This window comes from Pezoporus flaviventris, unplaced genomic scaffold (genome assembly GCF_033815535.1).
Source record: "Pezoporus flaviventris isolate CSIRO_AGI_PZ_B2104156 unplaced genomic scaffold, CSIRO_AGI_Pfla_v1 ptg000031l, whole genome shotgun sequence".
NCBI classification, from domain to species: Eukaryota; Metazoa; Chordata; class Aves; order Psittaciformes; family Psittacidae; genus Pezoporus; species Pezoporus flaviventris.
In genome coordinates, this window is record NW_026892579.1 from 43,796,320 (window position 1) to 43,808,877 (window position 12,558).

Genomic DNA, 12,558 nt, shown 5'->3' on the forward strand with positions numbered 1-12,558 from the left:
AATTTAAGCTCAATCACAATAGCTCATGTTTTACTATACCTGATCAGTCTCACTGTTCTTGTAAATCTCTTCAAAGGGTCCAAATTCCAGTGGGCCACTCAACTCTAGGTACAGTGCTCCAATTATATCCAAGTATGATGCCAAATTATAATGAAGGAATCACATCTTGCAGAAAACTGTGTTTTACACATCCCTCACATACCATTTCCCTAAGTTTTATTTTACCCATAGATTTTTTTTTTGCATTTTGGCATTTCATTAGTCCCGCTTCTATACAGTACTTTATACTGGAGCAGATCATATTGAGTGCCATCACACAGCACGTACAGGAGAACCAGATTATCGGGCCTAATCAGCATGACTCTGTGAAAGGCAGGTCCTGCTTGATTAACCTCATCTCCTTCTATGACAAGGTGACCTGCTTAGTGGCCGAGGGAAAAGCTGTGGACGTTGTCTAACTAGACGTTATTAAAGCCTTTGATACTATTTCCTACAGCATTCTCCTGGAGAAACTGGCTGCTCATGGCTTGGATGGGGGTAGTCTTCACTGGATACAAAACCTGACTGGATTTCTGGGCCCAAAAAGTGGTGGTGAAAGGATTAAATCCAGTTGGTGGCTGGTCACAAGTGGTGCTCCTCACAGCTCAGTAGTGGGGCCAGTTGTGTTTAATATCTTTATCAATGACCTGGATGAGGGGATTGGGTGCACCCTCAGTAAATTTGCAGACACCACCAAGTTGGCTGGGAGTGCTGATCTGGTAAAGGACCTGCAGGCTCTGCAGAGGGATCTGGACAGGCTGCACCAATGGGCTGTAGCTAATAGTATGAGGTTCAATGAGACAAAGGGCCAAATCCTGCACTTGGGCCACAACAACCCTATCTAATGCTACAGGCTTTGGGAAGAGTGGCACCAAGAATCAACCTACACTCAAGTGAAGAAAAAAAAGCGCCATACATGTCTTATGCAGGTGAAGCATAAACAGACAAAAAAACAAACCGAAACCAACAAAACTTAAACCCCAAAACAGATGTAAAGAACTGAAAAGTGGAAGACGAGAAGAAAGTTGTTCAAGGTGAAATTAACCCAAGATAAAAGAATCATACCTGCTTTGAACAATTATTACAATTACTAGAAAAGCAACACTTCGAGCCATTTTGCTGTTAACTGATATACAGATTGCAGGACACATAACCTACAAAAAAGATGAATCAAGTCAAAGGGAGTTAACAAATAGTTTGTAATGACAAATACATTTTTCACTAATCAAAAAATGCTAAAAGAACTGGCCAACAATATTAGTACCAGTAGCTCCAAGGATTAAAGAGCTTGGCTCATGGTTTCACTAAAATCAAAAGGTAAATAAACCCCAAAGGGTTACCTTAGGTGAACTTACAATTTACACACAGGGGAATTTTTCTATATGCCAACCCTCAAATCTGAACATACTTTGAACAGAACTCTTACATATTTTCAAAATGCGTAACTCAGAAAAGCCATCATGAAAGGATGAAAACCAGGCAAACAAAATATCTGGATTCCAATTCATAGGTCATAATAAATTAAAAATGCCTACAAAAAAATGTAGAATGGAAGCCAATTAAGTAATTACAATATAATTATATTTGAAATTGAGAAAACACTGCTGCACTTTGATCCTTCCACCCAAGTGCACAGTAATGTTGACTGAATATGGCATTGCATGCACAAATGCTTGTACACAAAACAGGGACACAACTTCCCTATACACAGTGCATGAAGCACCTATCAATCGATGCTGTTAGGTAACCAAAGCAGGATACTCATGTTTACCAAACTGATACAGAGGAGACAGATACACATTTAACAGGAACAGAACAGGCCTGGCTAGTTTAAGTGCTTCTTCCTTCAAACCAGAAACATTGTTTGTTTTGGGTTTAGTTGTTTTTTTTTTTTTCAGGTGGAGTTTGACCCAGTTCTTCTGAACTCTTCTAAGAGAAGAGCAGCCACATCATCATCTTCCTCTTGAAGTTTCCTCATCCTTATCTTCTCTCACCAAAATCACAGTGAAAAAGGAGATTAACTCCGTTTTTCAAAAACTAAGCTTTTTGGCATTTGAGAAGGTACCTGGTTTCAACGTTTGTGAATATAATGAGTGAAAAATCTTATTCTAGATCATAAACATTCTCAGATACAGAATCAGAAATGGGGCTCTCAGTTGAAAAATCAGAAACAGGGAAAAATATTGCTGGTTCATTCTGCCTATTAATCACTGCCAATTATTCAGCCTTCTGACTACGCTACACAGAATATTTTGTACTATACTCCCAGAAAAGCCAGTGCAAGTGTCCAAGAAGCCAAGATGAAAACTATCATGTTCTAGTTCTTTGTGCAACTATGGGGAAGATATTCCTCCAAGTGAATTTATTTTCAAGTTATTTCTTGTGCCATTTGATAACAGGAATAAGTCTTTGCATGTTAACTTTGTTCTTTATCTATTTTACTTCTCTTTTTAATATATAAATGGTAAAACAGTACATCTAATATCAGACAAGCCAGACAAGTCCTACAGTGACTGGATTTTTTATTGCATATTTGCTAGTGATCTGATCTGAATGTGTCAGTATGTAGGACACAACGCATTCTGCCGTCTAGATCTGATTTTCTGGTTTAAATGGTAATAATCTATAAAATATGGACCTGAAGCAGTCTTTACAAGTATTCTTTTCTGGAAAAGGGGAGAGAAATCAAACAATAATTTACAATACTTAGGAGACAATTCTGATCAAAGAAACATACTGACATTACTAGAATTAACATAGCTGTGGCTGACTATGTATCAACAGCTCAAGATTTGAGGAAGATGAAATGGGGGCCTTTTTCAGGGATTAGTTGCTATCAGTTTAAAGCACTTTCATTTGTATGATAATGGTCTTTGCTTACCTCATTACACAGAATATTAAAACTGCTGACCACTTTGTGTTACAATGTTGTTTATGGAAACAGCAAGAGTTTCACATGAAAAAAAAATATTCTGAAAACCACTGTGAACAGACAGGAGGAGAGTTTTGTTTTCTTAGGTGTTTATTTAAAATTTCAGGAAAAGGAAAAACTTCCTATGTGTCTCTGGGTGAGGGTACATGATGAAAGAACAGGTACCACCCCAAGACAGCAATTTGAGAGACCGCCTAATCCCAAGAACATGGTAAAAAAGGTGGAGCCATCTCAGTAACAATTGCGCAAGAAGCTTCAGGAGGGCTATTTAACCATGTATCTGCACAAGCTCCTGGACAAATGTTCTTTCTAGAACACAGAAGTAGAGGAAAGCTATTTTAGACTTGTCTGATATGGGAAGAACTGAGTATGATGATGAAAATACAGGAAAAAATAATTACAACCCGCTTAAGTTACTAAACAAGGAGAAACCAGCACACTAAAAGACCATGACTTCCAAAAAGCAATTCCAGTAATCTCAGGTATCTGAAAGAAAAGGTCTTTTAGAAAGTTGCTTTAAGGGATAAGGGAGCACAGGAAACTCAAAAGTTAAGAAAATACACAGCATGCTATTCAAATGGACAAAATAGAGACTTAGAAATCAATATGCCTGTATAAGCATAGAAGAATTGAAGGAAGAAATATATAAAGATGGAAAACTTGTCAATCTGCTGGAAATAAGAAAAGAGGAAATGTTATTTAATACCATAAATTTCCTGCTGCACTGAAAATCTGAAAGTTATCAGCACTTTCATGGCAAAAAAAAAGAGCATGTATTTTCAAACAGTATCTGGTATCTGGGGTATAGATCTGATTTTGTTCAATACTTTTAAAATGTATTTTCTTCTTCTCTGTCACTAATTGAAATACGCACCAAGATAGAAGGGAAATAAATATTCTGGAAAACAAGATCATAACGCAAAATCACTTTGGTGTACTAGAAATGCTATCCAGAAGAAATTCAGTAAATACAAATGTGAAATAGTCCACTCAAGGAACAAAACAAATCAATCCAGTAATGCAGATGGACTGGTAAGCAGAAAGACTGAGAGAAGAAAAAAATTTAATCATTACAGTGGACAGTAATTTACCACAAGGCAGGTCAGAAAGTTGCTGAACTCCAGAATCTTTCAAAGATTGCTCTCACAGTTAAAGTGATGAGGGAACTGAATAATGAGCAAAACCAGATTTTCTCCAAAACACTAATCTGTAATTATGCAGGAGTTACCGAAAGTGTAAATTCTAATGAAACCCCTCCTTTTTTCTTAATTAGCTTTTTGTCATTTTTTAAATCCCTTCTGGTATTGTTTTATTAATTCCTATTCTTTCACATTAAACACTGAATTTATTAACATGTACAGGGGCAGACTTGGTCCATGGCATTTTTCAGCATAATAGCCTGTCCTGAAAATTGCATTTGGTTGACAGACAAGCCCATTAGCCCTCTTAATGATGTAAACAAGGAGATTCTTCGTTTTTGCAGTGTGCCTAACACTATAAGAAGCACATTCTCTAGTAAATCTATTTACAAACAACGTGGTGTACTTACACAGAATGCCAAACAAGCTTTTGTGCCCTGAGATGAGCTGCTAAAAACCACTCCGACTTTTTTTGGCGGGGGTGTATTAACAAGTCTGCTATTTGCAGACCAATAGGACAAATAAGGAAGGAGCACTGCTGATAGTGCTGAATTTAAACTGTCATTGTCATTAAAAATTCGATTTCTTGTAGGTGTAACCGAAGATTACAGTAACACGCTGACCCTGCCGGGCTCCGCAGTAATTAATGGCTCCTGGAAGCCAGTCCTCCTATTGCAGTGCCCTGTGCAGAGCCTGCGTGTGCTCTGCTGCCCCCTGCTGCTCCGGCCCCGCACCGCGCCCCAGAGACCACTCCAGGGGTTCTGACTCCACGCACGGAAAACTCAACGCTTCACATAGAAACACCTTACTACCCGTGTGCCCAAGTAAAAGGCCACGGCTAGATCCAGTCATTAGTTCAGACTACCAGTAGTCGTTCATCAGTTCTAACCTATGCCTGCAGGCGAATTTTTGCATTCAGACTGAATTTTTGCAGGGGCTGCAGCTCTGATGTCAGGGGATGACTCCACACTTTTAAAACTAAAGCCAAACTAATCTAGGTAGTATTTTCATAGGCACATTTCAGAACAAGTACCAACATTAAAGAAGTTACACTGCTTTCTCTTTCCTCCTACTGAAACTCAGAATTTATCATACAATCACAGAATGGCTTGGGTTGGAAGGGATGTTAAAGTGCACCTAGTTCCAACACACCCCTACCACAGTCAGGGACACCTTCCACTTGACCACACTGCTCAAAGCCCCATCCAGCCTGGCCTTGAACACTGCCAGGATGGTGGGGCCACAACTTCTCTGGGCAACCTGTGCCAATACCTCAACCACCCTTAAAGAATTTCTTCCTAATATCTAATATAAATCTACTCTTTAAGTTTAACACCCCCCCCCCCCCCCTTTGTCCTATTCCTACAGACCCTTGTAAAAGGTCCCCCTCCAGATTTCTTGTACCCCTCTGGAAGCTGCTCTAAGGTCTCCCTGGAGCCTTCTCTTCTCCAGGCATAACTGTCTGCATCTAAAATTAGGAAAATTGTCATTTCTAACAGAATGCTGAACAGCACGTGGGTGACCAGGCTTAGCAGAGTGAACAACCAGAGCTGGTGAGTGTTCTTATCAGGGCATCCAGCCCAGTGTCAAACACATGCTGCACCAGGCCCTGGCAACAGTCCCATGTTCTCCCTCTGAACAGAAATGCCATGTGTATTTACACTTATTCAAGAAGTTTTGACTAGCATTATTTCTTTTGAGTTAAGAAGAGTAAGATGATAAAAAAAATCTGGTTTTTCTTTTATAGTCTCTCACTAAAAACCAGGTTAACATGGGATGAGAGAAGCTAACTTTAACATGCCAGCGATCTGTAATCAAAAATGGAGCTGATTATATCTGCTGGATATAAAAATTAAAATGGAGGTAGTTCTATCCAAGATTTTCTTATTGCATTTGTTGAATACTCCTGATTTGAAAGGCAAATCGTATCTTGTAGAACTAGAAACTACAGAAAAGACACTATACCTAGGTTTAGAGCAAAATTTAGTTAAGTTTTATTTTTGCAAAAAATGATCTAAGAACCCTGTTTTAACTGTAACTAATTAATTGCATTTTAAGTGCAACTAATTCTCCATCCACACTTTCAGGTGGTCTTAAGTCACCTGTAAAGAAAATACAGCCTTGTAAAGGCAACATTCAATAGTTTCTAATAAAATTTCTCAACTAAATAGTTAATTAAAAAATGTTTCAGAACCTTGTTGAAAAACTGGATTTGTATTAAAAAAATACACATGCTAACACATAAATATACATATGTACAAACACATGCATACATAGAGTTGCAAATGAGCATGTTTAAGCAAAAACTGACAACTAGTTGCTTGTTACAGGAAAAACAAAAAAGATCAAGACTAAAACTTTAACAAAATCCAGATTTAAATAATCTACTTAACCAAAGCTTTCTGTTTGCCAACTCAAAGCCATCTCTTCTAGCTATCCAGAGACATAAGCAGTTGCAAAACAGCACAGCATACAGAAAGGAAGAATGCCTCTGTGATTTTGATTTCAGCACTAACAACAGCTGTAAAACACAGGTTCCTCTTAGCTCATGACTTAAATGATGCGAGTTCCCTGGAGGATGGGATAATCCTCAATTATTCACAATTCCACGTCAAACAAATGGAAGATAAAGACTATCTGAAAAATATTGTTACTTAAGCCAATAAATGTCTTTGTATTGTCTTTCAGTCTTCATCATTAATACAATCAGCCTGTAATTCTGCACTGAGACAGGCCTGGAAATTGAATTACATCTTCCTTCTCCTCTGAGCCAATCATTACTTTAATTGCAATTTATTCAACTGACTTTACTAACAAAAATAGCGTAACTGAAAACTTCGGAAAAGCCTGAGAGATTAAGAAAAAAAATGCTTAGTGACTGAAGATTATGAGGGTTGATAGGGCATAATGGGAAGTTACTTAGGGGGGAAAAAGTTCAAAGAACACAGTTTAAAGCTCGAAAAGGAATGTAAAGACCTAAATCAATATATGTCTCAACAGTGCAGAAAACCTCTTCCATAGAAAAGCAAGTAAACTGCGGATGACAGTATTCTCTTATGACAGAATGGATTTTTTTTTAATACAGTGATATTAGAAAAAATACATACATGTACATATCTAAAGAACATATATGTAGATTTATGGTCTCGGGCAAAAAGTTTGAATTTTTATATAGATAAATTTGGTATCAAATACTAACATCCAAAGTACCTAGCAAACAAGAAACTTTATAAATAGAATATATTCAGGAAGTAATAACTGTAAATAACAGTGGTGGAATAGATACCTGGTGTCTATCTCACCTCTCTGATTTTCCAAAGCAGAACTATGCGAAGCCTACAAAGTCCAACTAAAGAAGGACCCAGGCCAGTCCTATAATCCCATTTTGTATATGCCCTTCACACTGCCATGCAAAAAAAGGCAGTAACTACTTTCAATCAGGTCCTCTTCAATTCCTGAAGAATCAGCTTGTTCTAGTTCAGAGTTTGCCCAGTCACCAATCTTCCAACTATAAGGGCTAAACCAAAGCGTTGCCTCAACACCAAAATTATCACCTTCCTACGAATTAAATTTCATTAACCTAAAGAACCAGTGCAAGAGGACCAAAATGGTTAACTTTTCCTATCAAATTAAATACAAGCTCCCTGTTTTCCTATAAGAAGTTTAAAATTCTGTAATAAATGATTCCTACATTTTAATACACTTCATCCAGAAACTGAACTGGCTATCATAAGATTCCTTTTTAGGAATCTTCTAGCCAGGAGGCCATATTCTAGCCAAGAGGAAAACTCCAATATAAATCAAGATAGCTGTCTGCTACCTGATCTCGTTCTGCAAAAAGGCTGCAGTTAATTCTGTTATCCACTAAGTGGCATTATCAACTCAAACACCTACATCTGACAAAAAGTAATCACAGTACAGTGCATTTTGCCTCCTACAGGCAATTCATTTTATTCAAGTTTGTCATAAATTTAGACATCATTCCAAACAGTCAAATATATTAGTAAATCAGCACTACCAATTTACTTTTCACATCAAGACATTCGCATTCAGCATGATGGTCAGGTTAGAAATAAAACTATTATGACAGACCTACTGAACAAAGCAATCAAAATATTGCAGTAATATGAGCTCAAATCAGACACAGAAAAGTATAATATGGTATTCTGAAAGTAGCTGGGGTTTCAGAAGTGCTGTACATCAACAATTCCAGTATTTCCTGTTGTCAAGTATGAAAGTACAAAAGTCACACCAGATGCCTACTTTACTTCAGATACAGCACTTCAATAAAAGTAATTCTAATAGATTAGGTAACTTGATGCTACCGATTGCTAGAGGGTATTTTTAAAAATACAATAATTGGGAAAGTAAGTACTACGTTTCACTAATTATTTAAGGATTAGTTTTCAAAATATTACTTAAGGATTAATAACTGTAAATATAGTTTTTTGAGAAATGTTTACTGGGGGAAAAAAAGCATTTAGGAACAGTATAAATACAAGAAAAAAGTATTAGAACAGAATTCTGATTTTAAAGTAGTTTACTCCCCCAACATTCCTATTGCTTTCTCTGGTCATTTATCACTGTCAATTTGTTCATACTACTGAAAACGAAGCAGAAAAAGACAATTATCAGTATTACTGTATACAAAAATACAGAAAAATGAAATGAGCAACTACTTCTGTTTCTCTGTCTCATCAAATCATGTATTATAAGCTTGTGAAATGTCCTATAAAGCACTCAAAATTCTGAGCATGCTTTAATGCTACAACAATCAAGGCATTCCTGGCTTTTTTTCTTCAGTGATTTTTTTTTTTTTTTTTTCCCCTTCCTGGCCACAGGGGAATTGCATCAGGACATAGCCCTTTTTCCCTACATCCACCTACGACAAACATTTGCTGCAAGTCAGCGACTCCAAAAACAAATTGTTTACAATTAACTCAAAAAAAGCTATTAAAAAAAAATTGCTTCTTTGTTCCAGTTGGAAAGAGAGACAGCCAGATGTGTGGCTTGTTGATGCTGCTCTTCTCTGACCTCTGAATGTAGGAAGAACTGCAGCTGAGGAAGGAAGTCAGCAAGTTCTGTTAATGAAGGTGAACTTTGTTAAAAAAAAAAAAAAAGAAAATTTCATGACACAAAAATATCTTTTAAAGTGTTTTTTTTTATTTAAAAAATAGTGACATCATTTAGTGGTGGATTTGGCAGTCCTTGAACAAAGGCTGGACATGATTATCTTAAATCAACATAGCTGATTCTATGGTTCTATTCTATGTAAATATAACAGAAAACCCTACTTTTTACTATTGGTGGAAAATTAGAACTATGTTTCAGGAGAAGACAACAGAATCTCATCTTTTGCTACCTCTGGAAAACTATACTCTTAATTTCAAGAACTCCAGTAAGTTTCACTGCCTTAAATTAGCAATGTCGCATCAACACCTGCCGGGAAACCATCCTCCTTTGAGAATGCAAAATTCAGGAAAAGCATTTTAATTTTAGGCTCTGAGTCACAGTCTACCACTACAGACCAAAATCAAGCCTGAAGCTGAATTCCAGAATGAGTGTGCCCAGTTCTTTGGAAAACACATCTGGCCAACAATGCAAGGCAACCAACTATAGTTACTATAGTATCTTTCTGCACATTTCTCCCTGAAATATAAATCTGTACAATACCTAGCAATGAATTAACTAGTAACCTGTATTGAAAACTCCTCATTACATGGTATTCCTCATGACAGTAAAGAACACATCTGTATAAGATATTCTCTGAACATAAAAAAAAAGAACATTTTTCAAAGTCTGCACAGTAACAGATATGAAACATTACATCTTGTTTCTTGTGAACTTCCAAATATTTTCTAAAAAAATGTCTGAAATGCATTCTGAAGTTCCACAACCACAGTGCTCCTCAATTTATCAAGGTAGACAAGAAGTAGTAGAAGTTAATAGTAGTTAGATATCATGGTCTGCAGTGATATTAAAGGACACAGCGTGGGAAGTGCAAATTCACTCTATAGATTCAGGTTTAGATATTAATTCTGGCACCTAAGCATCAATCCAGGAATGCAACTTAATTTTGTGAATTAGGCTTAATCTTCAGTGTTTCTGCACTGCTAACTTCATCTTTGCAGCTCACACTGGCTTTAGTAGAAAATTATGCCCAATACTTGTCATCCAGCTACTATTTAAAAAAAAATGCTTGCCACCCAAAGACCTGAAAAGTATCATCACAGTTCATCTTTCAACTTCTGCTATCATATTATTTCATTAAGAATCTTTCCTATGTATTCTTAGAAAACAGGGAATTGAAAACGAAAACTAGTTTACTCTCTCTGTTCTCCTGACCCCTAAGGTCATTTAAAAAACAACATTAATAGAACAGCATAGACACGCATATGTACACACAAACCATTTCTGTGAACAGTTATACATATATTTAACCTAATAAGAAAATTCAAATTATGGAGAATTAAAATAACATTTCATGTCATACTATTCAAAACAGTTGTAAAGGATACTGGTCATTTTAAACACAGCCTATGAGAGTTAATCTTTCTCTTTCCATCAACAGAAATGAAAAACCTCATCATGTAAGACTTTCAACACAGTTCAAACAGCTCACAGCTAAGAGCACAAAGAATTTCTTCTGCTGCGTTAGTATTTAGAAATTATTATTGGCCTGTCACTGCCACATTAAGGTTTGATTTCCAGAACCTTTTCTTCCAGAAATAAAACCCCTGTTTAGATGCTTCTACAGTCCCCATTTTGTCATAGTCTTCTGAAAGAGTCAAACTTTAAGGTCATTAAAGGCATAACTAAGAGTTTAATTTTGAAAAAAAACAATTTGTCTTAATATCAGTCAAAGGTCTCCAACAGCAAACACTTCAGACTTCAAAAATTTAACAAGAAAAAGAATGCTAAAAAAATTTCCCACCAGTGTTAGCTCCCACCAGTTAATTACTTCCTACGAACTGAATTAATGAAAGCAGTGAACACCACTATGGTAATATTAACTTTGTATAGGTTAAATTTAAAGGAATCCACAATTAATAAATCTCTATTTCCTCCGTTCATACTCAATTTCTTATAATTTCCTGTTTCTCTGACATGTTAGAATATCCACTCCTACCATTTTTAACTTTCATTCTTTCCACTCTACTTGTCCTATCTCCACAATCATCCTTCAGTTCATCTTTCTCCCCCCTACAAGAGTGGATATGCCCATGAAGAGCACACATTTTTGAGATCCTCTTCTCTCCAGTTCAGAAAGATCACTCCTCATTTAAGAAGTAGAATGGGCCTTAAACTTTAGTAGAAATGCTATCTTTATATAATAGGTGTCATATACATAATTCCTATTTTAAATTCCTTATGATTGTAACAAAATAGAAGGTTGGAAGGCCTTTTAAAAGAGAAAAATATAAAATAAAATACACAAAGCAGCTTCACTGGTTAAGTATACAGTCCCTACAAGTATCACTCCATTATTTTACAAGGTAAAACAGAATAATCTATACTGCAGAAACTGAAGGCTTTAGCCTTTCATCTTAGTAAGTCTTTCCTTCCACCCCTCACATCCACCTCCTCTCTTGGACTTGGGTTTGTTTGCTCATCCAGTGAAATGAAAAACAGGAATATCACCGTCTTTCAACTATGTTGGTTCCACATTCACCAGAAACCCTTATGGTCTTAAATTAATGAATCTCTGCACCTTCCAAACGCCTCCCCAGGCAGTTTTATTTCTTCTGAACAAGCATCCACATGATTAGCAAACACCTTTACTTTGACAGACTGCCACTGAGATCCCTGGGCTCACTTGGCTACTGCAAACCTGCTTTGACAGTTGGCCTGCTGTCATGCTGGGCTTGGTTTTACCTGCAAAAAAATTAAGTTTTTGTGGTCATTTGCCACAGCACCACTGGTTGGAGGCTTCTCATGGCAGCTGAATTAATAACAGCACTCACTGTTACTGCCCCATCCCCAGAAGTGTTCAAGGCCAGGCTGGATGGGGCTTTGAGCAACTTGGTCTAGTAAAAGGTGTCCCTGACTGTGACAGGGGGTTGGCACTAGATGATCCTTAAAGTCCCTTCCAACTCTAACCATTCTATGATTCTATGACAAAGTAGAGTTAGCTTAAGGAGTCCTCTCCATACTCGATGGCTCCCTTCTCTATGAGAAACCACTGGATGGAAGCTACCATTTTGCATAGCCTTACTTCCAACAGTAAAGTAAGATATCGTTACTTCTCAGATTTTAAGTGTTCCATGCTGCACCCACCCAGCTGAAATGTCATGTCTGCTTCACATTTCCCAGCAGGCCAGAAAGCGCTGGCAAACAGCAGCAGGTTTGGGTCAGAACCAGCAGAACTAGTGTCTGCAAGTTGTAGCCCCGGAGCCCCAGCACAGTGCTTACCATGACTTGGCTACGTGTGAACTGTGACAATGAGAT

The 12,558-nt window shown here is 37.2% G+C and overlaps 1 protein-coding gene across 9 annotated transcripts in view; it reads right to left on the minus strand.

The window, feature by feature from the left end:
• The window catches only part of CYRIA (CYFIP related Rac1 interactor A), a 61,448-nt gene that overhangs the window by 30,956 nt on the left and 17,934 nt on the right, over window positions 1-12,558 (minus strand). The gene's annotated exons all lie outside the window — the stretch shown is intronic.